Source organism: Hyperolius riggenbachi, chromosome 3 (genome assembly GCF_040937935.1).
Source record: "Hyperolius riggenbachi isolate aHypRig1 chromosome 3, aHypRig1.pri, whole genome shotgun sequence".
Classification (NCBI taxonomy): Eukaryota; Metazoa; Chordata; class Amphibia; order Anura; family Hyperoliidae; genus Hyperolius; species Hyperolius riggenbachi.
Window position 1 is genome coordinate 60,015,928 of NC_090648.1, and position 21,089 is coordinate 60,037,016.

The 21,089-nt window shown below is 47.5% G+C and overlaps 1 long non-coding RNA gene and 1 pseudogene across 1 annotated transcript; one reads left to right on the plus strand and one right to left on the minus strand.

Annotated features, from left to right (window-relative positions):
* The window catches only part of LOC137560744 (zinc finger protein 208-like), a 166,174-nt pseudogene that overhangs the window by 99,494 nt on the left and 45,591 nt on the right, over nt 1–21,089 (plus strand).
* On the minus strand, nt 6,105–19,536 carry LOC137562640 (uncharacterized). Its single transcript, XR_011030156.1, has 3 exons — nt 19,099–19,536; nt 7,020–7,124; nt 6,105–6,323 (listed from the first exon to the last, which is right to left on the minus strand). It is a non-coding gene; the product is annotated as an uncharacterized lncRNA (long non-coding RNA).

The window sequence follows — 21,089 nt, forward strand, 5'->3', positions numbered from 1 at the left end:
TCTTGTCCTCACGCAAGACCTGGGTTGTTGTGTCTCACAAAGCGTGGCCTTCTCCTCCTGCGCCTCCTCCTGTTCCATCACGTCTGCTGCTGCTGGGTTAGCGTTGCCGCGTGGTCCCTGTTTATTGAACCACTTATCTCTATTACATTTATGACTGCATGGCGGTACAAAGCATGCTATCCGCACGCTTCTTGTCCTCATGCAAGGCCTGGGTTGTTGTGTCTCACAAAGCGTGGCCTTCTCCTCCTGCGCCTCCTCCTGTTCCATCACGTCTGCTGCTGCTGGTGCTGGGTTAGCGTTACCGGTCCCTTTTCCTGGAACCTCTTCTCTGTATTACATTTATGACTGCATGGCGACAAAAAGCATGTTACCTGTGCAAAGAAACATGACATTTTCCACATTTAAAAGACAGTTTTTCCTTTGAAACTTTACAACCAATTTTCTCAAAAACTATAAGCTCTTTTTCAAATATTTTTTTCCCTCTTGTACCCACTCCCAAGGTGCACATACCCTGCTAATTTGGGGTATGTAGCATGTAAGGAAGCTTTACAAAGCACAAAAGTTCAGGTCCACATTGACTTTCATTATGTTCGGAGTTCGGCGCGAACACCCGAACATCGCGGTGATGTTCGGCGAACGTTCGCGAACCCGAACATCTAGGTGTTCGCCCAACACTACTATACAGCTGCAATATGGCTGTTTAAAGATCGCTGGCAACTATACCTATTTTTGAAAACTTAAAAAAAAAAAAATTCACAGCGTGGGAAATTTTTAACAAAATTACGTGGGGTCCCCCTTCCCGAGCCTCTTTGACCCCTTCTCCCCCATACAGGATGGGAATGCCAGAATGCATAGCCCCAGCCGAGTGGGGCTTCAAACCCTGAACTATACCAGCCTGCATGGTCCATGGAATGGGGGCATGGTCCAATTCATGGACAAGGGGCTCTTCCCCACCTCTGGTGCTCCAGATGCCCGTCCCCCTCCCCTTTAAGAAGAAGGAACCCAGATGCCCGCCCCCCTCCCAGGAGAAATGAGTATAGGGGTACAAAGTACCCCTTACCCATTTCCACAAAAGGGTTAAAAGAAATAAAAACACAACAAAGAAAAAAGTCCTTTATTAATCTTAATTAACCAGAAATACCTGTACCTTTAAAAAAAAATGTTCCCACGCCAATATCCTCAGAAAAGTCCCACCCCACGCCAATATTGCAAGTTGATTGATGATCTCAGCCGGCCGCAGCCACACACGCCGCCCGGGCCACAGCTCTCAACTATACTGCAGATGTATAAATATCCCTGGCCAAAGCGTTGCAACTCCGGAAACCGCGTCATGAAATTCATTGTGCTTTCTTTTGATATATGTAAATTTACACTACCGTTAGGTTTGCTACATTATCTGACATTTACAGCATTTCAATGTCTACTTTTTTTCTATGAAACTTTAAAACCAATTTTCGCAAAAACTTTAAATTTGGTGTTTCTAGGGGCTTCACTATAACTGTTAAAGTCGGCCACAGAAGCTGGCTCGGGAACTTTTGAGGAAATTCACGTTTGAAATTCATGAACCCAAAATCTGATGCTTGCGACATCTCTATTAGTCAGTGAGAAGAGAAGCAGTGTGGCATTAGGCCAGCTATGGCCATGGAGACTGCATTATATGAGTTCTAGCATATGCACATAACTCGGTATCCATCAGCGTCCTGGTCGATACTTTCGTCTGAGTTATTGTGGCTCATATGCTGGAACTTTATATAATACAGAATAATCCAATGGAGCAGGTAGTTGGAATTGCATGTGACTCTTGCTAGCGAAACTGATACACACAGGGAAAAACTATTTTCCACTTTAGTATTGACACAGAATTCCAGGCAGAAATAAAATGCACAGGAGGTTAAATAAATGCATAGTGTTCTGTTCTCATTGCTGGCATTACACACAGCTCCCCAGTGGGAAAAGGAGGAAGAATTTGTAGCGCTGTGAAGATTCTTAATTTGGATTTATAGAAAGATGTTGTTTCTCCAAACAAGCTCAGGTGAAGGGTATATGCAAAATAAATAGACACTACAAGCTGGAGAAAAACATTAGTGTTTGAATGAATAATTAAGCCCCCTCTACATCATAAGTTTTCATGTTCGAGCTTACTTCCGATCGATCGTCGGCTTTGACAATAGAATCGAAGATCCGATCGACCGCGGAATAAAAAAGCTTCCCAACGTATGCGATTTTGGTTTCAATTTCGATCGCATCCGATCGTTTTCTAGATCGAGAGGGACATCGAACATGCAGCGGAAAGCTTGCGATTGTCTGTGTGATCAATTAGGGGGGCGGGCATATGCATGAATTGGGTGGTGCAATGCCTACGTATTTGCGATCGGTAATAAAAGGCGATCGTTTACCGATTCTCTCATTCTGCTTTTAGTGTGCCAGTAGTGAGCACCATCCAGCTATATACCACACCTGGGAACACCATGCCAGTGTCACAGAAATACCATGTGCATACTGCTCTGGCTGCACTAATTATCGATTGAGTGAGGAGGAGGAGGATTTGAAGTACAAAGGAGAAGAGAACATGGGCTAAGGGTTAGTTGCAAAGGAGAGACGAGTTTAGTCACATGGTTCTTCTGCAAGAGCTTCGAGAAAACAACCCAGAGTATTTTAGTAACTATGTGCATATGTCGGATGAGATTTTTGACGAACTGCTGGAGAAGTTACGGCCCAAAATTATAAAGCAGGACACGGTCACGAGGGAAGCCATATCAGCAGAGCAACGGTTGTGCGCAACTTTACGTTTTCTTGCAACCAGACGTTCGTACGCAGATTTAAAGTTCTCATCCGCTATTTCCCCACAGTCACTAAGCCGGATTATACCGGAAACATGTGAAGCAATTGTGTCAGAGTTGTCCAATTTTATTAAGGTAAGGTGCAGTTTTTTTGGTAATGGTTCTAAATGCTGTGAGATCTTTGTGGGGTTATTATACATACTGCAGTCATAAGTTGGAATTGCTCTTTTCTGTAACTACTTCCTCTTCTGCATGATGGGCTGCACCGTGGTCTATAGGTTTCCACTTTCCTCGTTTACCGGTGGTGATCAGGGAACGTTTTCCAAGTATTCAGCTGTTCAATGTCAAAATTAAAATGAGAATTAATTGTCTCGGCTTCTATGCGTCTCACTCCACTCCACGTTCCATGTCTCTCTACTAGTACTACTAATCACAGGGCTGCCATCAGAAATTTTGGGGCCCCTCACACATCATCAGGACTGGGCCCCCCAGGCCCACCCACTGGCTACTGTGTCTACCCACTAGCCACCCCACCCCGTGCCCACCAGTAACTGCTTTCATAGGATAGGATTAAATATATTTTAGTGGAAAATAAAATGAAAAACGGGGGGAGCAGGCATGTGTAGTGGGCTCTCCTCATGGCCACCGCTTCCCCCGTTCTCCTCCGTCCCCCTCCATTAGTCAGTAGCGACCCCCCAAACTTCTGAGTTGGGTGGTGGCGGCTTACTGTGCAGGTGATGCCCGGTGAAGCACATCCTTCTACGCATTTACACGGACGAGAGCACTCTGCGCATGCACACTACGTAGCTGTAACATCACAAGTACATAATGCGCTTGCACAGAGCACTCCCACCTGGCTGAATGAACACATACAAGGATACGCTTTGCCGGGCAGTGCCTGTGCAGTAAACCGTCACTACCCCAACCCAGAAGTGAGTTCAGGGGGTTGCTACTGACTAACGGAGGGGGACGGAGGAGAACAGGGGCCATGTGGAGAGCCCATTACACATGCCTGCTTCCCCCGTTTTTTCATATTATTTTCCACTAAAGTGTCATTTTTTAATGCCAGTGCGTTGGCAGGGCCAGATTTGTACTTTTTACCACCCAAGGCCCAGTGCCTCCAGTAGCCCCATGAAAACAGCTTGACTATGATTGGGTTATCGGGTATAGGAAAGGGAAGGAGATTAGAGATACTGGTGGACCAGGGTGCTGTATTAGGTATTTAAAAAAAAATTGTAGTTTAGTTAGTGGGAGAGATTAAAGGCTAGGCATTTTGGCAAATGGGGAAGGCTAGGAATTAGATAATAGGATTATGGGAAAAAGGATAACATTTTCAAGTTAGGACCTTTTTCCACTACCCTGCGATTTGCAATTTGATTCTGATCGCAAATCGCAAGGTACATTAAACTAATGGAAACTGCAGCAGCAATTTCCATTAGTGCGATCCGATTGCAATGCGATTTTGGTCAAAACGCAATCGTCGTCCTGACACGTTTTGGATGCGATTGAGCTTTACTATACTGAGTGTAGTAGTTCAATCGCAATTGCATGGTGGAAATTGAAACGCAATTGCGTTCCCGATCGCAATCGCATTTCATAGTGGAAAAGAGCCTTTAAGGTTACTGATCACAAGATTCACAAGAAGAAATAGATAAAAATCTATGCTGCCAAGTGCATGTCCGACCAACAATGTGATCAATTTTGGGATGAAAATTGGTTGCATTCTTGATCTTGCATGCTGCAAGATGTCTGGCGACTTGTTCGATTGAGTGCACGGCGGGAATGGCGTGCAACTTCCTGACTATCGACAAACGCGTTGAACTCCCCAGCGCTCTCCCCCCCAATGAAGAATGTCCCCGGGTGCCCTGTGTAAAGTATACATCAACCTGTCTGCGGCCTGCACTTGTCCCTTCGCTGCTCAGGGCGCATTACCCTCTCCATACACACACGCCCCATGTGGTTTACTAGTAGAGGTGCGCGTGTGACATCACACACGCCCTTACTAGTGAACCACGTGGGGTGCGCATGTAAGCAGAGGAGATATCCCAGGGGCAACGGGGGACAAGCGCAGGCCACGGACAGGTTAATGTATACTTTACACAGGGCACCGGGGGATATTTACATTAGGGGGACAGCATCAGGGCAGCGTGGTGGCACACAAGGCTGATTCCATATCGATTTCAGCATGAAATTGAATGAGAATGGGACTGGGCAGCTGACAGATCTCTCTCTTATCAGATTTGATAAGATGCGATTTTGGTCAAAACGCAATCGTCGTCCTGACACGTTTTGGATGCGTGGCAGCGTGCTGCAAGTGTGTGTGCAAAATACCTGCAGATCTGCACACAGTTCACTCTCTCTGAGTCTCCGTGATCCTCACAGTGCTGCCTGAGTGTCTAATAACTTCTTCCTCCTCCTCATGGGCTCAAATCTCGGCTCTTCTCCTCTCTTCTCAGCCTCGATCAGTGTCAGAGAGGAGAAGAGGGCCGGCTTTCTCATCTCTGCTGTGTGCACACACTGGAGAGACAGGGGACAGCCGCAGCAACCCCAGCTCTCCTGCCGCTCAGACAGCGTTGCTGAAATCTGGGGGCCCTGGGCCCCCTGTAGTTCCCTGAGGTCATGGGGCCCGTCACTAATGTAATGGTTGTCCCCCCCTGATGGCGGCTCTGGCTGACATGTTTGTGTGAAGTCTGAGGGAGGAGAAACAGAGATTCACACATGTTTATGTGGCGAGAGTAGTCCCCAGGTAAGTATGGATTCTTTGTAGGTTTTCTTCTGTTTTATAGGTAGTTCTGCAATAAGAGGTAGACATGCAATAGGTACACAGCAGTGCTGGAATATAAAATTTAAAGTGTCCATTAAAAACAAATGTCAACAACAAACAAAACAAGTGAAACGAGGAGCTGCAACTGTCCGTCTGGATACTTAAAGAGAACCTGTACTGAGTAAAATTATTTAAAATAAACACATGAGGTAACTTCAAATGAACATTACATAGTTACCTTGGCATCAGTTCCTCTCAGAAGCTCACCATTTTCTTCTTACAGTGATCCCTTCCAGTTCTGACAATATTTTGTCAGAACTGAAATATATCAGTTGCTGTCAGTTACAGCTGAGAGGAGAACTGATGTGTCCATGTTTCCCTATGGCTCAAGGGGGCGATGTTACAGTTTAACAGTGTGCTGACCAGAAAGCTGTTATGGTGTAACGGCCATTTTCAAAATGGAGGACGGAGAATTGCATTGATCACAGTGGACAAACAGGATGCAGGAGAGGAAAAATAGATTGATGAGTACACTACACAGGAGACATGTATGACTTGTGTATGTTTATTTTGACTTTTAATGTTCAGTTCAGGTTTTCTTTAAACTGGCTGCAAACTGTCTGCCAGTGTTAACAGTTGTTGCAGGTCGGCAGTAAGGTGCTACATTGAGTTGTCGAAAACTAGGGTTATTCGGTCCACATCTGTTTGAATTTGGTCTATGCGCTGCATAACCTGCTGGTGAACATGTGCCACATCTTGGCTTTTCTCTCTGTCTTCACCTGCGTGGGAAAAACAACATCTCAGGCCATAAAATAGTTACAAGCAATAACAACATGTGGGTGTCAAAGGGCTCCTGTACTGCGGTGCCTATACATGGTCAAACCTGTTGTACGGCATCTATACACTGGCTAGCCTGTACAGCGGCACCTATACATTGGCTAACGTGTTCTCCGGCACCTATACTGATGTACAGCGGCACCTTGACTGGCTAATCTATTCTGCGGCACACATACTGGCTTACCTGTACTGCGGCACCTCTTCCTAGCTAATCATTCCTAGAACACCTATAGTTGGGTAAACTATACTGGGGGCACCTATAGTTGGCTACACTGTACGGCGAGCAACTATATATGGCAACCTATCCTGGGGTAACTCATACTCACCAGTGGTGGGCAGATCCATTGTTGTGCACAGAACCTATACTATAAACCGATACATTGTAAATGGAATCAGAGCGGTGCTTTGAGGGTGCACTTAACGGGTGGCGGAAAGCGTTGGACTCACAATGGTAGGTGAGTCCAGAGGAATGGGGGAAGGGTGAAAGCAGAGGTAGGGGAGGGTGGGTGTTGAAACGGAGGCACAAAGCAGGTAACATATGGAGGGGCACGGAAGGAAGGGGGCTGGGTACGCATTGAGGAACACAGGGGGTGCAGAGGCTCAAGGATATTTTGCGGATGGCACAGGGTTATTCTTACCTTCAAGTAGTGATATGGTCGTAGAGTCCTGCACCTCAGTGTCAGAATTTTTTTTCCCAGTAGTAAAAGCCCTTTTTCTTTTGTGAATTGTGGATTCTTTGCGACCTGTAAAAAACAAATGTTCTGTAAACAGCTAACCCACTTTGTGCGTTGTCCTTGAAGACCTGTTGAGGTAATTTGGTGAAAACTGATTCAGAGACATGCACGAGACACACCGTTTATTATTGTAACTGCATACACTACAACATTGTGGCACACTGGCCCACAGATAGCCACTAAAGTGAGGAAGGTTGGCAGGGACATACGAGGCAGAAGGCAGCAGTTAATAGCAAAGCCGCTTTAAAAGCTAGAAACCCCAAACTTGCAGAAAATGTTAAGAAGAACAGTGGGAATAAGAGGAAACAATTTTTTTTCAAAAAGACCTTATAGTTTTTGAGAAAATCAATTTTAAAGTTTCAATGCAAATTCTCCTTCTGACCGTGGGAAAATATACCCCCGCCGACTTTAATGGTTAATTGCAAAGCCCCTTTAAAAGCTAGCAACACCAAAATTACTGGGAATGTTAAGAAGAACATTGGGAACAAGAGGAAAACATTTTTTCAAAAAGACCTTATAGTTTTTGAGAAAATCGATTTTAAAGTAAAAAAAAAAAGAGTCGATTCATAAAAAAGAACCGATTCATTAAAAAGATCCGGCTCATTCATGAGCCGTTAGTATAGCAGAGAATGCGTTCTCGGAAGGACGTGAAGCTGCTGGCTCCCGCTGCTGTCTCTCCCCACCTGCCTGCACCTGTCAACCCCCACCTAGGCTGGCACCCAGCGCACCCATGGGTGCACTGGGTGCCAGCCTAGGTGGGGGTTGACAGGTGCAGGCAGGCAGGTGGGGAGAGACAGCGGGAGCTAGCAGCTATGCATCCGAAAGGACGCATTCTCTACTATGTGGGTGGGGGGCTTCAGAGATCTTCAATCAACTTAATAGAAGATCGCAACATAAGAGGATACAGTTCGTTGGATCAATTACCGTGGATATTGGCGTGGGAATTTTTTTTTAAAGGTACAGGTAAGTATTTCTGGTTAATTAAGAAAATTAAAGGCCTTTTTCATGGTTGTGTTTTTATTTCATTTAACCCTTTGTGGAAATGGGTAAGGGGTACTTTGTACCTCTATACTCATTTCTCCTAGGAGGGGGTGGGCATCTGGGGTCCCCTTGTTAAAGGGGACTCCCAGATGCCACCATGAACCCCCCCCCCAGGGAGTCGTCGCCCCCACCTCCTCCTGGGGCACCGGAGGTGGGGAAGAGCCCCTTGTCCATGGATTGGACAAGGGCTCCGGGGGGGGAGGGGAAGGCTTGGCTGCCCCTCCCCCCCCCCGGAGCCCCCCATACCATGGACCATGCGGGCTGGTATAGCTCAGGGTGCGAAGCCCCAGTCGGCCGGGGCTCTGCATTCTGGTTATCCCAGCCTGCATGGGGGACAAGGGGTTACAGAGGCTCGGGAGGGGGGACCCCACGTCATTTTTTTTCAGATTTCCCACACTCAGCACATAAAAATAATAATAAAAAAACAAAATATATATATATATATATATATATACACACATATATATATATATATATATATATATATATATATATATATATATATATATATATATATATATATATATACACACACACACACACACATATATATATATATATATATATATATATATATATATATATATATATATATATATATATACTTTATTTTTTTTATTTTTTTTTAAAGGACTTACGAGGCCACAAGTATGAAAAAAGTTAAATACCATTTCATAATCCAGATCCATGGAGGACGCCATCTGCGCCCCCCGTTCATTCCGCCATGGCACCCACAGTAATACCGGCCCCGGTCGGGTCTCGACCCCTCCAAACGGGTCGGGTTCTCATTCCATCCTCAATATGGCCGCCACAGATTGCCGCGGCTGTGCAGTCCACACAGATGCAATTGCGGTTGCGCAGCTCTAGGTCCTCCTCCCGATGCGTCTGATGTATGCACGCATATTGATGACGCGGCAGGAGGAGGCCCTAGAGCTGCGCAGGTGCAATCGCGTCTGTGCGGACTGCGCAGCCGCGGCAATCTGTGGCGGCCATATTGAGGAGGGAATGAGAACCCGACCTGTTCGGAGGGGTCAGGAGTCGGGACCCGACCGGGGCCGGTATTACTGCGGGAGCCATGGGGGAATGAACAGGAGGGCGCGGATGGCGTCCTCCATGGATCTGGATTATGAAAAGGTATTTAACTTTTTTTCACATTTGTGGCCTCGGAAGTCCTTTAAATATTGTTTCCTGCTATCTTTTTAACATATCCTGCAAATTTGGTGTTGCTAGCATGTAAGGGGCCTTTGCTATTAACTGCTAAAGTCAGCGGGTGATGATAACCAACCAGAATTATAGGGGTACAAAAGTGCTGAATTCTGCTAAGGCTTCCATTAGGCTCCCTATTTCACTTTCCAAAATCTCACATCTTTTCAAAGGGCAATTGCTCAGCAGTGGCAAATTTTCTAGCATTGTAGGAACTGTTAGGGGGATCATAACTGGTGAGTTTCGGGCCTCTAGGCCGAAGAGGTCATAGCCTAGGGTCACAAAATCCTGTTTATTTGGGCAATTTCAATGGTGGCGAGTCTGACGTACATAAATCGCAGCAACGTCTGAATTTCACGAAATGTCTCATGCAGGTAGAAGACATATTGTTAGACTTGGATTCCAAATATGGGGTTCCTACATCTCTGCAAACCAGAGTTACAGGGGTGCAAAATTAGTAAACTCCTCAAAGCCCCTCTCCGCAGCGTTTTGTGCGCTCCCTCCCTCCCCTTACCTCCCTCTCCCTTCCTGGGCTGCGCAGGACGGATATCCATCCTGCGCATTGTGAGATAGGCTTCAGCCTATCATATGCCGGCGATCCCCGGCCAATCAGAGGCCGGGGATCGCCGATCTGCCTTACGGGGATTTCTTCCCCGCCTGTTTACATTTTGCCGGCGAGCCGCTATCGGCGGCTCTCCGGCTGACATGGAAATGGTAACCCGCAGACGACCAGTTTACGCCAATCGGCGTTAGCTGGTCGTCAAGAGGTTAACATTCCCAACAATTTTGGTGTTTCTACTATGTAAGGGGACTTTGCTATTAACAGTTAAAGTCAGCGGCCATTAAAGTCTATGGGGCGAATCGAACTTCCGCAAAAGTTCGCCTGGTGCAGGCGAACGCGAACCCCCAAAGTTTGCCTGGAACCGTTCGCCGGCGAACCGTTCGTTACATCTCTAGATAGGAGTTGATTATAATTGTGTGTATGAGGACTAACACCTCTAAAGAAGATGGGAGAGGAGGAGGGGGCCTAATCGAACATCCAACTATTAGCAGATGGACCTTGGCGATATCCTTATCTACCTCCGCGAGGAGACCACAGTCAAAATAAAAATCAAAAATGGTCATAACCACTCACGGAGGGCATAGATGGACATGACCAATGTGATCCAATGATAGCAAAGGATATACATCCTTGTATAGAGATGGAAAACCAAGGTCAACTGAGCTGAAATAAGGAAGAGCCCCATAAACCTATCTAATCAGGTCCAACCTGGTGATACCTATATCCACCTCCGTGAGGCGACCTTAACGTTAAATAAAGTATTGTGCAAAAAAAGGTCATAACCACTCTCGGAGGTCCCAAATAGGCATAACCAGCATAGTCATACAAAGTAACAGGCCTAAAACCAGAGGCAAATTTGGAGATATAACTGCAGTAAAGACATTATAACGCACCATATGCTAAGTTTCTGTGAGGGACCTATTAGGTAGCCATCATATACTATTTTGAAGGGCACCCCTCACAGAGGATAATCGGTGCAACCAATGTGATCTAATAAGACATCTATTCATAGAATACATATATGCCAGCAAGCAATTACTCTAATATTGCTGGGAGCCACTGTTAGGAAAAGAATTGAACCTAAGAGTCCAACGCCATAGGAAACATATAGAGCTAACAAAAATTGTGCATTAGTTGGTCATCATAATTTGCACATGCTCAGTCATTGCGCAATGATCTATGCATAGATCAACCATAGGTAATGTTCACAGCCGGATCACAGGTGTACAATGATTATGCGAAATAGAGCACTGCCACTCAGTCGCTGTAGATATAGAATATGCACAGCTCCAGCTCATAGATTATATCCAGAGATTAAAGCACTGTCCACCATAACTGTGTTGGAGCAAAGTTCATCTGAGTAAGTATGCTTTGTTAGTACATCACATGACGTCACAAGTCACATAGTGGCAATTAGGCTGGGAAATATGTGTTTCAGCCACCCAGCCATAAATTAGGTCCAAGAACAAACATAGGTACTTTTCCTTATTTGTGCCTCCAAGAGTTATAAAGCAAAGTAGCCAGAAGATGTTTCAGCGAGCAGTTTAGCTCCCAATGTCAGAACGGTAATCTGATGCTTATAGTGTGGCCAATGTCCATCAAACATACATAGACTTGCATAGATTAAGACTAGTGTTGGGCGAACATCTAGATGTTCGGGTTCGGGCCGAACAGGCCGAACATGGCCGCGATGTTCGGGTGTTCGACCCGAACTCCGAACATAATGGAAGTCAATGGGGACCCGAACTTTTGTGGTTTGTAAAGCCTCCTTACATGCTACATACCCCAAATTTACAGGGTATGTGCACCTTGGGAGTGGGTACAAGAGGAAAAAAAATTTAGCAAAAAGAGCTTATAGTTTTTGAGAAAATCGATTTTAAAGTTTCAAAGGGAAAACTGTCTTTTAAATGCGGGAAATGTCTGTTTTCTTTGCACAGGTAACATGCTTTTTGTCGGCATGCAGTCATAAATGTAATACATATAAGAGGTTCCAGGAAAAGGGACCGGTAATGCTAACCCAGCAGCAGCACACGTGATGGAACAGGAGGAGGGTGGCGCAGGAGGAGAAGGCCACGCTTTGTGAGACACAACAACCCAGGCCTTGCATGAGGACAAAAAGCGTGCGGATAGCATGCTTTGTACCGCCATGTAGTCATAAATGTAATAAAGATAAGAGGTTCCATAAACAGGGACCGGCAACGGTAACCCAGCAGCAGCAGCAGCAGCAGCAGCACACGTGATGGAACAGGAGGAGGCGCAGGAGGAGAAGGCCACGCTTTGTGAGACACAACAACCCAGGCCTTGCATGAGGACAAAAAGCGTGCGGATAGCATGCTTTGTACCGCCATGTAGTCATAAATGTAATAAAGATAAGAGGTTCCATAAACAGGGACCGGCAACGGTAACCCAGCAGCAGCAGCAGCAGCAGCAGCACACGTGATGGAACAGGAGGAGGCGCAGGAGGAGAAGGCCACGCTTTGTGAGACACAACAACCCAGGCCTTGCATGAGGACAAAAAGCGTGCGGATATAGCAGCAATGCTTTTTGCCGCCATGCAGTCATAAATGTAATACAGATGAGAGGTTCAATAAACAGGGACCGGAAACGCTAAACCATCCCAGATGTTCATCGGTCATGTTACTTGGTTGGGGTCCAGGAGTGTTGCGTAGTCGTTTCCAATCCAGGATTGATTCATTTTAATTTGAGTCAGACGGTCTGCATTTTCTGTGGAGAGGCGGATACGCCGATCTGTGATGATGCCTCCGGCAGCACTGAAACAGCGTTCCGACATAACGCTGGCTGCCGGGCAAGCCAGCACCTCTATTGCGTACATTGCCAGTTCGTGCCAGGTGTCTAGCTTCATGCCCGGTTTCAGGTCCAGCGGTGCCAGCCACAAATCCGTCTGTTCCTTTATTCCCCTCCAAATTTCCTCCCCTGTGTGCTGCTTATCCCCAAGGCAGATCAGCTTCAGCAACGCTTGCTGACGCATGCCAACAGCTGTGCTGCACTGCTTCCACGATCCTACTGCTGCTGGTGCTGGGTTAGCATTTCCGGATGAGGTACAGCTTTGAGATGCGTTGGAGGAGAAGGAGTCAGAGAGGTAGGTGCTGCTGTTGTTATCCAGCTGTTTGCGGCGTGGGCAACACCCGCGCCGTAGCAGGTGAGGAATCGCTGCCAGGCTCCACAAGGTTCACCCAGTGCGCGGTAAGGGAGATGTATCGACCCTGGCCGAACGCACTCGTCCAGGTGTCAGTGGTGAGGTGAACCTTGCAGGCAACGGCATTCTTCAAGCTTCGGGTTATTTAGCTGACCACGTGCTCATGCAACTCAGGCACTGCAGAGCGCGCAAAGTGGTAGCGGCTGGGAACCACGTAACGTGGGATGGCCACTGACATCATGCCCTTGAAGCTGTTTGTCTCCACCACTCGATATGGCAGCATTTCGCAGGCCAGAAGCTTGGCTATGCTGGCTGGCTGTTACTGCCACGGCCCGGGGGTCATTTGCTGGCAATTTCCTCTTGTGCTCAAACATCTCAGAGACAGACAACTCAACCGTAGCGCTGCACACCGAAGGGCTGTTGGTTGTTGTGTTTGATGAACACTGGGAGACCTCAAGAGCACTAGTCCGGAAAGTGACAGTGTCAGCATCGTCTGATGTTTGTGAATGTTGTGAACCACGCAATGGCTGGGCTACTGCTGCTGCTGAGGCGGGTCTGGTGGTGAGTCTGGTGAACCCAAGGGAGGCAGTGTTGCTGGTGGTACCCTGTCCTGCCGCGTTTGCCCACAGAGTGGGATGTTTGGATAGAATGTGGCGGCTCATGCTGGTGGTGGAGAGGTTGTTAATACTTTTCCCCCTGCTCAGGCGGGTCTTGCACACCTTGCAAATCGCCATGGTAACATCCTCAGTGCAGTCTTCAAAGAAAGCCCAGACTTTAACTGGCTGAGGACTCGGACCTCGTGCGTGATGTGCTGGTGCTGCTTAACCCACTGCTGGACGCTTGAGAGGTCATCCAAGTAATTATCTGGTCCTGTTCTTTTGGATCTGTGAGGGTTGTTGTCCTGGACAACATGGGCAGTATTGAGTGGGTTTTCTTGGGTGCTCCCCTGTGGCCTGTACGTGAACCGTCAGGGGAAACACCTCTTCCCTTGCCCCTCCCTCTTTCACCGGATTTCTTCCTCATTTCACTTATCCTTAAAGTACACGCTGACTGGCAGCAGTACAGTGGCAGTACAGAAATGCTATACAGTGGTGGGTGAGCGGTGTACCACTATTGTCAGCAGTGACACAGAGCACAATGCTATACAGTGGCGGGTGAGCGGTGTACTACTGTTCCCAGCAGACACAGAGTGGAAGTAAACACAATGCTATATAGTGTGGCTGAGCCGTGTACACAGAGTGGCATTAAACACAATGCTATATAGTCTGCTATATAGTCACCCCGAACAGGGTGATGTTCTGCAGAACCCAAACAGTGGCAAACACTGTTCGCCCAACACTACTGGGAGGGAACGCAGATTTTAGTACCTAAACACACGATACAACATGTTTTCCGGGGTCGGACTCTGAGGCACATACAGATGGTCCCGATCATCATCCTCATCATACAACTCTTCTCCTGAGTCTGACCCACCCACCACCTCTGCCACCCCAACATCCCCAGACACAGACCCCTCATCGTCCTCAACATTAACTTGGGATGCTGGCCTGAGCCAGACCTCCTCCTCCACATCAGGCCCCATCATCTCCTCAATGGCAGCCCTCATTAATCGCTCTGGCGACGGACTGATGGACACAACGTTCTCCTCCGGGGAGGGCTGCTGCTGACCACTGGCTGCTGGGGTGGATGTTATAGCTTGCGTGGGGCGTTGGCTGTTGCTGTTGTTGGGAGTGCTGCTCACAGCGGAGGTCTCTGGGGAACTCATGTTGAGCTCATATAGTGGTTGACGGTGAGTGGAGTATTACTGATCCCAGCAATATACACACTGACTGGCAGAGTACGCAATGCTATATAGTGTGGCTGAGCGGTGTACACAGAGTGGCAGTAAACACAATGCTATATAGTCTGGCTGAGCGAGCGGTGTACTACTGTTCCCAGCAGAATCAGAGTGGCAGTAAACAATGGTATATAGTCTGGCTGAGCGGTGTACACAGAGTGTCAGTAAACAATGGTATATAGTCTGGCTGAGCGAGCGGTGTACTACTGTTCCCAGCAGAATCAGAGTGGCAGTAAACAATGGTATATAGTCTGGCTGAGCGAGCGGTGTACTACTGTTCCCAGCAGAATCAGAGTGGCAGTAAACAATGGTATATAGTCTGGCTGAGCGGTGTACACAGAGTGTCAGTAAACAATGGTATATAGTCTGGCTGAGCGAGCGGTGTACTACTGTTCCCAGCAGAATCAGAGTGGCAGTAAACAATGGTATATAGTCTGGCTGAGCGGTGTACACAGAGTGTCAGTAAACAATGGTATATAGTCTGGCTGAGCGGTGTACACACAATGCTATATAGTCTGCTATATAGTGTCAGTAAACAATGGTATATAGTCTGGCTGAGCGAGCGGTGTACTACTGTTCCCAGCAGAATCAGAGTGGCAGTAAACAATGGTATATAGTCTGGCTGAGCGGTGTACACAGAGTTTCAGTAAACAATGGTATATAGTCTGGCTGAGCGGTGTACACAGAGTGTCAGTAAACAATGGTATATAGTCTGGCTGAGCGGTGTACACAGAGTGGCAGTAAACACAATGCTATATAGTCTGGCTGAGCGAGCGGTGTACTACTGTTCCCAGCAGAATCAGAGTGGCAGTAAACAATGGTATATAGTCTGGCTGAGCGGTGTACACAGAGTGTCAGTAAACAATGGTATATAGTCTGGCTGAGCGGTGTACACAGAGTGTCAGTAAACAATGGTATATAGTCTGGCTGAGCGGTGTACACAGAGTGGCAGTAAACACAATGCTATATACTCTGGCTGAGCGAGCGGTGTACTACTGTTCCCAGCAGACACAGAACAGTAAACAGAATGCTATATAGTGTGGCTGAGCGAGCGGTGTACCACTATTCCCAGCAGACACAGAACAGTAAACAGAATGCTATATAGTGTGGCTGAGCGAGCGGTGTACCACTATTCCCAGCAGACACAGAACAGTAAACAGAATGCTATATAGTGTGGCTGAGCGAGCGGTGTACCACTATTCCAAACAGACACAGAACAGTGAACAGAATGCTATATAGTGTGGCTGAGCGAGCGGTGTACCACTATTCCCAGCAGACACAGAGTGGCAGTAAACAGAATGCTATATAGTGTGGCTGAGCGAGGTACACAGAGTGGCAGTAAACAGAATGCTATATAGTGTGGCTGAGCAAGCGGTGTACTACTATTCCCAGCAGACACAGAGTGGCAGTAAACAGAATGCTATATAGTGTGGCTGAGCGAGGTACACAGAGTGGCAGTAAACAGAATGCTATATAGTGTGGCTGAGCAAGCGGTGTACTACTGTTCCCAGCAGTGACACAATGACAGGGGGGACCCTGGCTAGCGTGGCTGGAGCGCGAACTACCCTGCCTGCCTACCCAAAGCTAAACCCACAGACAAATGGCGGAGATATGACGTGGTTCGGGTATTTATTTACCCGAACCACGTGACCGTTCGGCCAATCAGAGCGCGTTCGGGTCCGAACCACGTGACCCGTTCGGCCAATCACAGCGCTAGCCGAACGTTCGGGGAACGTTCGGTCATGCGCTCTTAGTTCGGCCATGTGGCCGAACGGTTTGGCCGAGCACCGTCAGGTGTTCGGCCGAACTCGAACATCACCCGAACAGGGTGATGTTCTGCAGAACCCGAACAGTGGCGAACACTGTTCGCCCAACACTAATTAAGACGTCTAGATTGCAAATCATGCCATAGAGCCACAGCAAGTGTACAGTCTCCACAAGAAACATGAAATGCTTGGGATGAGGCACATGTTCATCCGGCCTGCGTAGATCACAAATCACATTAATGATGGATGCCGCCAGATGCGGCTAGCAGACAATCAATGCAAGTTAGGCTGTACGCATATAGGCTTTAGGCTTAGAGACGAGCATAGGCAACACTTATCTTGTCTGGCATCCATACCAGGGCCGGGACAAGGTCCACCATCAACAGAGGCTGAGCTTCCCAAGTGCGCCCCCCCCCCACGCAGCGATCGCGCATTGTCAAACGACAGACACAGTGGATCAGTTCTTTAAGATTCTTGAAGACTTTCGCATAAAGTACCATGATCGCTTGAACTTTCGATCAAGCCCATCGTGTAATGTCACGTGACCCGGCAGCAGGCAGATGGATCAGGGATTACTTGTCAAGTTCGTTGCTGGATCCATCTTCCTGCTTTCGTTAGGTGAGTACATAGCTTAAAGGATACACATGTCAAATTAAAAAAAAAATGATGTACTGACCTGGGGCTTGCTCCAGCCCCTGGAAGCCTGTGTGTCCCTGGGTGCAGCTACTCTTCCAGACCATCTAGTGTGGTCACCTCCGTAGCAAATGCCAAACTGGCAGGTCGTCATGCACTGCGCAGGCGCCCAGCCGATCTGCTTGCTATCAAGCTCCCTTTCCCGGGAGCATTCTACACAGGCGGAAAAGTGCTGTGTCTGCGCAGAATGCTCCCAGCGACAGGAGCTTGATAGCAAGCAGATTAGCTGTGCCCTGCTACAGTCGGGACCACTGGAGACAGGCTGGAAGCGGTGCTGCCCCGAGGGACACACAGGCTCCCAGGGGCTGGAGGAAGTCCCCAGGTCAGTAAATCTAATTTTTTATTATGTTCGTCAGATGTATCCTTTAAGCAATGTGCACCCCTCAGACTTCAGGTGCCAAATAAACCCACAAGAAATAGGAATCGACAACACCAAAATAATGTGCATTGTTCAAACCCATGGATAGCAGACACCTGAGTGACATGATTGATGACAGTGCACAGACACACTGTATAATATTATCCATCATATAATGCATCATGTATGGATATAATCAGTACCTGATAGGTGTACTTGTGACATTAATATGTAATATTATCCATCATATAATGCATGACAGACAGGAGCTGTGCTTGCCACATTATAATATATAATATTACCAATCATATAATGCATAAAAGAGAGGAGCTGTGCTTGTTGCATTAAGGAGCAGGGGTTTTCACACACAGGGTCGGACTGGGACACTGGGGGCCCACCAGAGAAATTTTAGCCTAGGGCCCACGCACCCCATGATTTGGCGCTCACATACCCTACTCCAGTGGTCCCCAGAACAGCATTACCTAGTGATATAGAGGTCCCCCTCCCTCCCCTATACAGTCCCCTGTACTCTGTAAAGTGCTGCAGAAGATGTCATTGCTCTATAAAATACATATTATTATTAATTATAATAATACTATGTAAGGACATTAGATTGTTACTATGGTAGGATTAGATTGTAAGCTCTCCTGAGGACAGTCACTGACATGACTATGTACTCTGTAATGTGCTGCATAAGATGTCAGTGCTATATAAATAGATAATAATAATATGGTAGGACATTACACTATGACTATGGTAGGATTAGACTGTGAGGTCCTCTGAGGAGGAGTCAGTGACATGACTATGTACTCTGTAAAGTGCTGCAGATGACTTCCTATTCAGAAAAATTCACATTACACGCAGAAACATTTAAATATAAGTTAGCTTCTCTTCGGTGAGGTTAAAGTAAGCCAGAGACAAGTATTTAGCAGCGTTTTATACATACCTGGGGCTTCCTCCAGCCCCATCGGCACAGATCGCTCCCATGCTGCCCACCTCAGTCTTCTCCCTCTTCAGTAACAGGACCGGAACTTCAGCCAGTTGGTGCATGCGCAGGGCGCTCCTCTGGCTCACTCCCGTGGCTGGGAGCAATCTGCACCTGTGAAGGCGCAGAAAGCTCCCAGACACGGGAGCAAGACAGAGGAGCGCACTGTGCATGCACCAACTGACGGTGACTGAACAGACTTACGGGACCTGATACCAAAGAGGGAGAAGGTGGAGGACAGCGACGTGGGAGCGATCTGTGCCGATGGGGCTGGAGGAAGCCCCAGGTATGCATTAAATACTGCCAAATAAATGTCTCTGGTTTACTTTAAGTATACATGTGAATTAAAACATTTCTGGCAATACATTATTGAGATCTCACCAGCCTCCTCTTGTCTGTTGTTTACTCTGGCCCAGTTGTAATACACACTATTTGCAACAGATGATCTTTACAGCTTTCCCCCATAAGTGTTTTCTTCCTGCCTGGTCTTCTCTACTGTCAAGGAGTTAATCTTTCCTCTTAACGGTCATTCTTTTCCCAGCTTAGTCTCTTCATCTGTCCCCTGCATTCCGTCTGTAATTGAATGCTGTCTTCTCCTTCTGTAATGCTTCTGTACACTTTCCCCTGCTCCACTCTCACTAGTGTGTTTCCTTATCTTTTTTCTCTGCTCTGTCACAGCTGCTTTGGCCTTTCCTCACAGACACAGTGTAATCTCCCTCAGAGCTGCTCCATGTCACAGGCAGCCCAGCATCTCCCTTACAGCCAGCTCTCTCTGGCTTCTCAGTTGAAATTTCGTGCACTGCTCTCCAACCATCAGCTGAGAGCTGCATGTCTGTGAAGTGTGTGCCTGTCAGTCACATGACTCTTCTGCTTCCTGACGTCATCTAGGGACCTGGTCTGCACATTCCCCTTGCCAGCAACATTTCTCATGAAGCGAGTACTGGTCGGGGCAAAACACACACACTTACTTTTTATTGTTCTGGGTCACCATGAGCTTACTGGTTACTTTTTATTTATGAGGGGACAGGCCACGGCCCGCACAGCCGAATCCACTACCACCACACCACCATCTCCTGCCTGACTCCTCCTAGCAGCTGACTCACAGGACAGGAGACGGCAAGATGCTGAAAGGCACGCTCAACCAGCCACAAGGGGGCGGGACCCACATGCTGCTGACGTCACTGAGACACACGCTGGCTGGCTCTAGGAGAGAGGGGCTGGCAGCATCGCTGGAGTCGGATGGTAACCATGGCAACAGGGAAACGGAGAGCGGAATGTATACACTCTGCTCCCGCTACATCATCCCCGGCAGCAGCCATCCAGCGCTGTGTGAATCGGCGGGCGGCGCAGGCAGCATGAACACACCGGGGGGCGGCCAGCCAGAGGCAACGCAGACCTGCAAGGTGCGCTCACTCAGACTGCTAATGACCTGCGCCCAGAGGCCCCAGCCTCTTCGGCCTCTGTGTCGGCAAGGCCCTGATCCAGACTGTATAACAGGTTCACAGGCAGTCCCAAGTGGCGGATGGCACGACTATGGCAGAAGCTCAGCACAGGCCTATGTGTGCAACAATGGCGGCGGCTCCTAAGGATCAAAAAAAAAAAAAAACCCTGGGAAACTTCTCTTGAAGTCCCAGGGCCCTGAAAGATTGTCAACGGAAGCGGGCGGACACTCCTGTGTGCGCAGCGGCACGCGCTGCCGTTCCCGCTAAAACTGGAAAAATGCACCTGTATTTCAAATAAAATATTGGCGCCATACATTGTACCTGGGAAATATACAATGTACTTGGGAAATGGTGGCGGAAAAAACAAAATGTAGTGCCAGTCGTTGTGATTACTTGTGAATAAAGCCATTGGGAGCCACTTTATAAATAAATAAATAAAAGATACTGTGCTTACCCTCTGGCAACATGATATTTGGGAAAAACACAATTATGAAACATACCTTGCTGCACACAAAGCAACTCTTGCTGAGTGGATGACACCTGAACGTAGGTCTCAGGTCGCCGTTTCCCTGTGAAAAGAAGACCAAAAAAAAACGTAAGCCAAGGCATGATGCTCTACAAAATACTACAAACACATCAGTGAAATTTACCTTTTTGTATAGCCTTGCGGACCTGTTGCAAACGGTGGGCATCTCTCTTCAAATCAAACCATCGTTTTTGTAACGTATCCTTGGGCTTGTGAACATTGAATTTTGCGTACAGCTCTCGTTGTACTTGCTTTATAATTACATTTTTGTAAGTGTTCGGGTGGGCTACTCTGGTATACCGACAGTCATAATCTTCCTCATCAAAACCTTTCACCATGACCAACATCTGATCAAATGGCATTGCGTCTGCCCGTTTGCATGAGCCCCAGTCGTCCTCCGATTC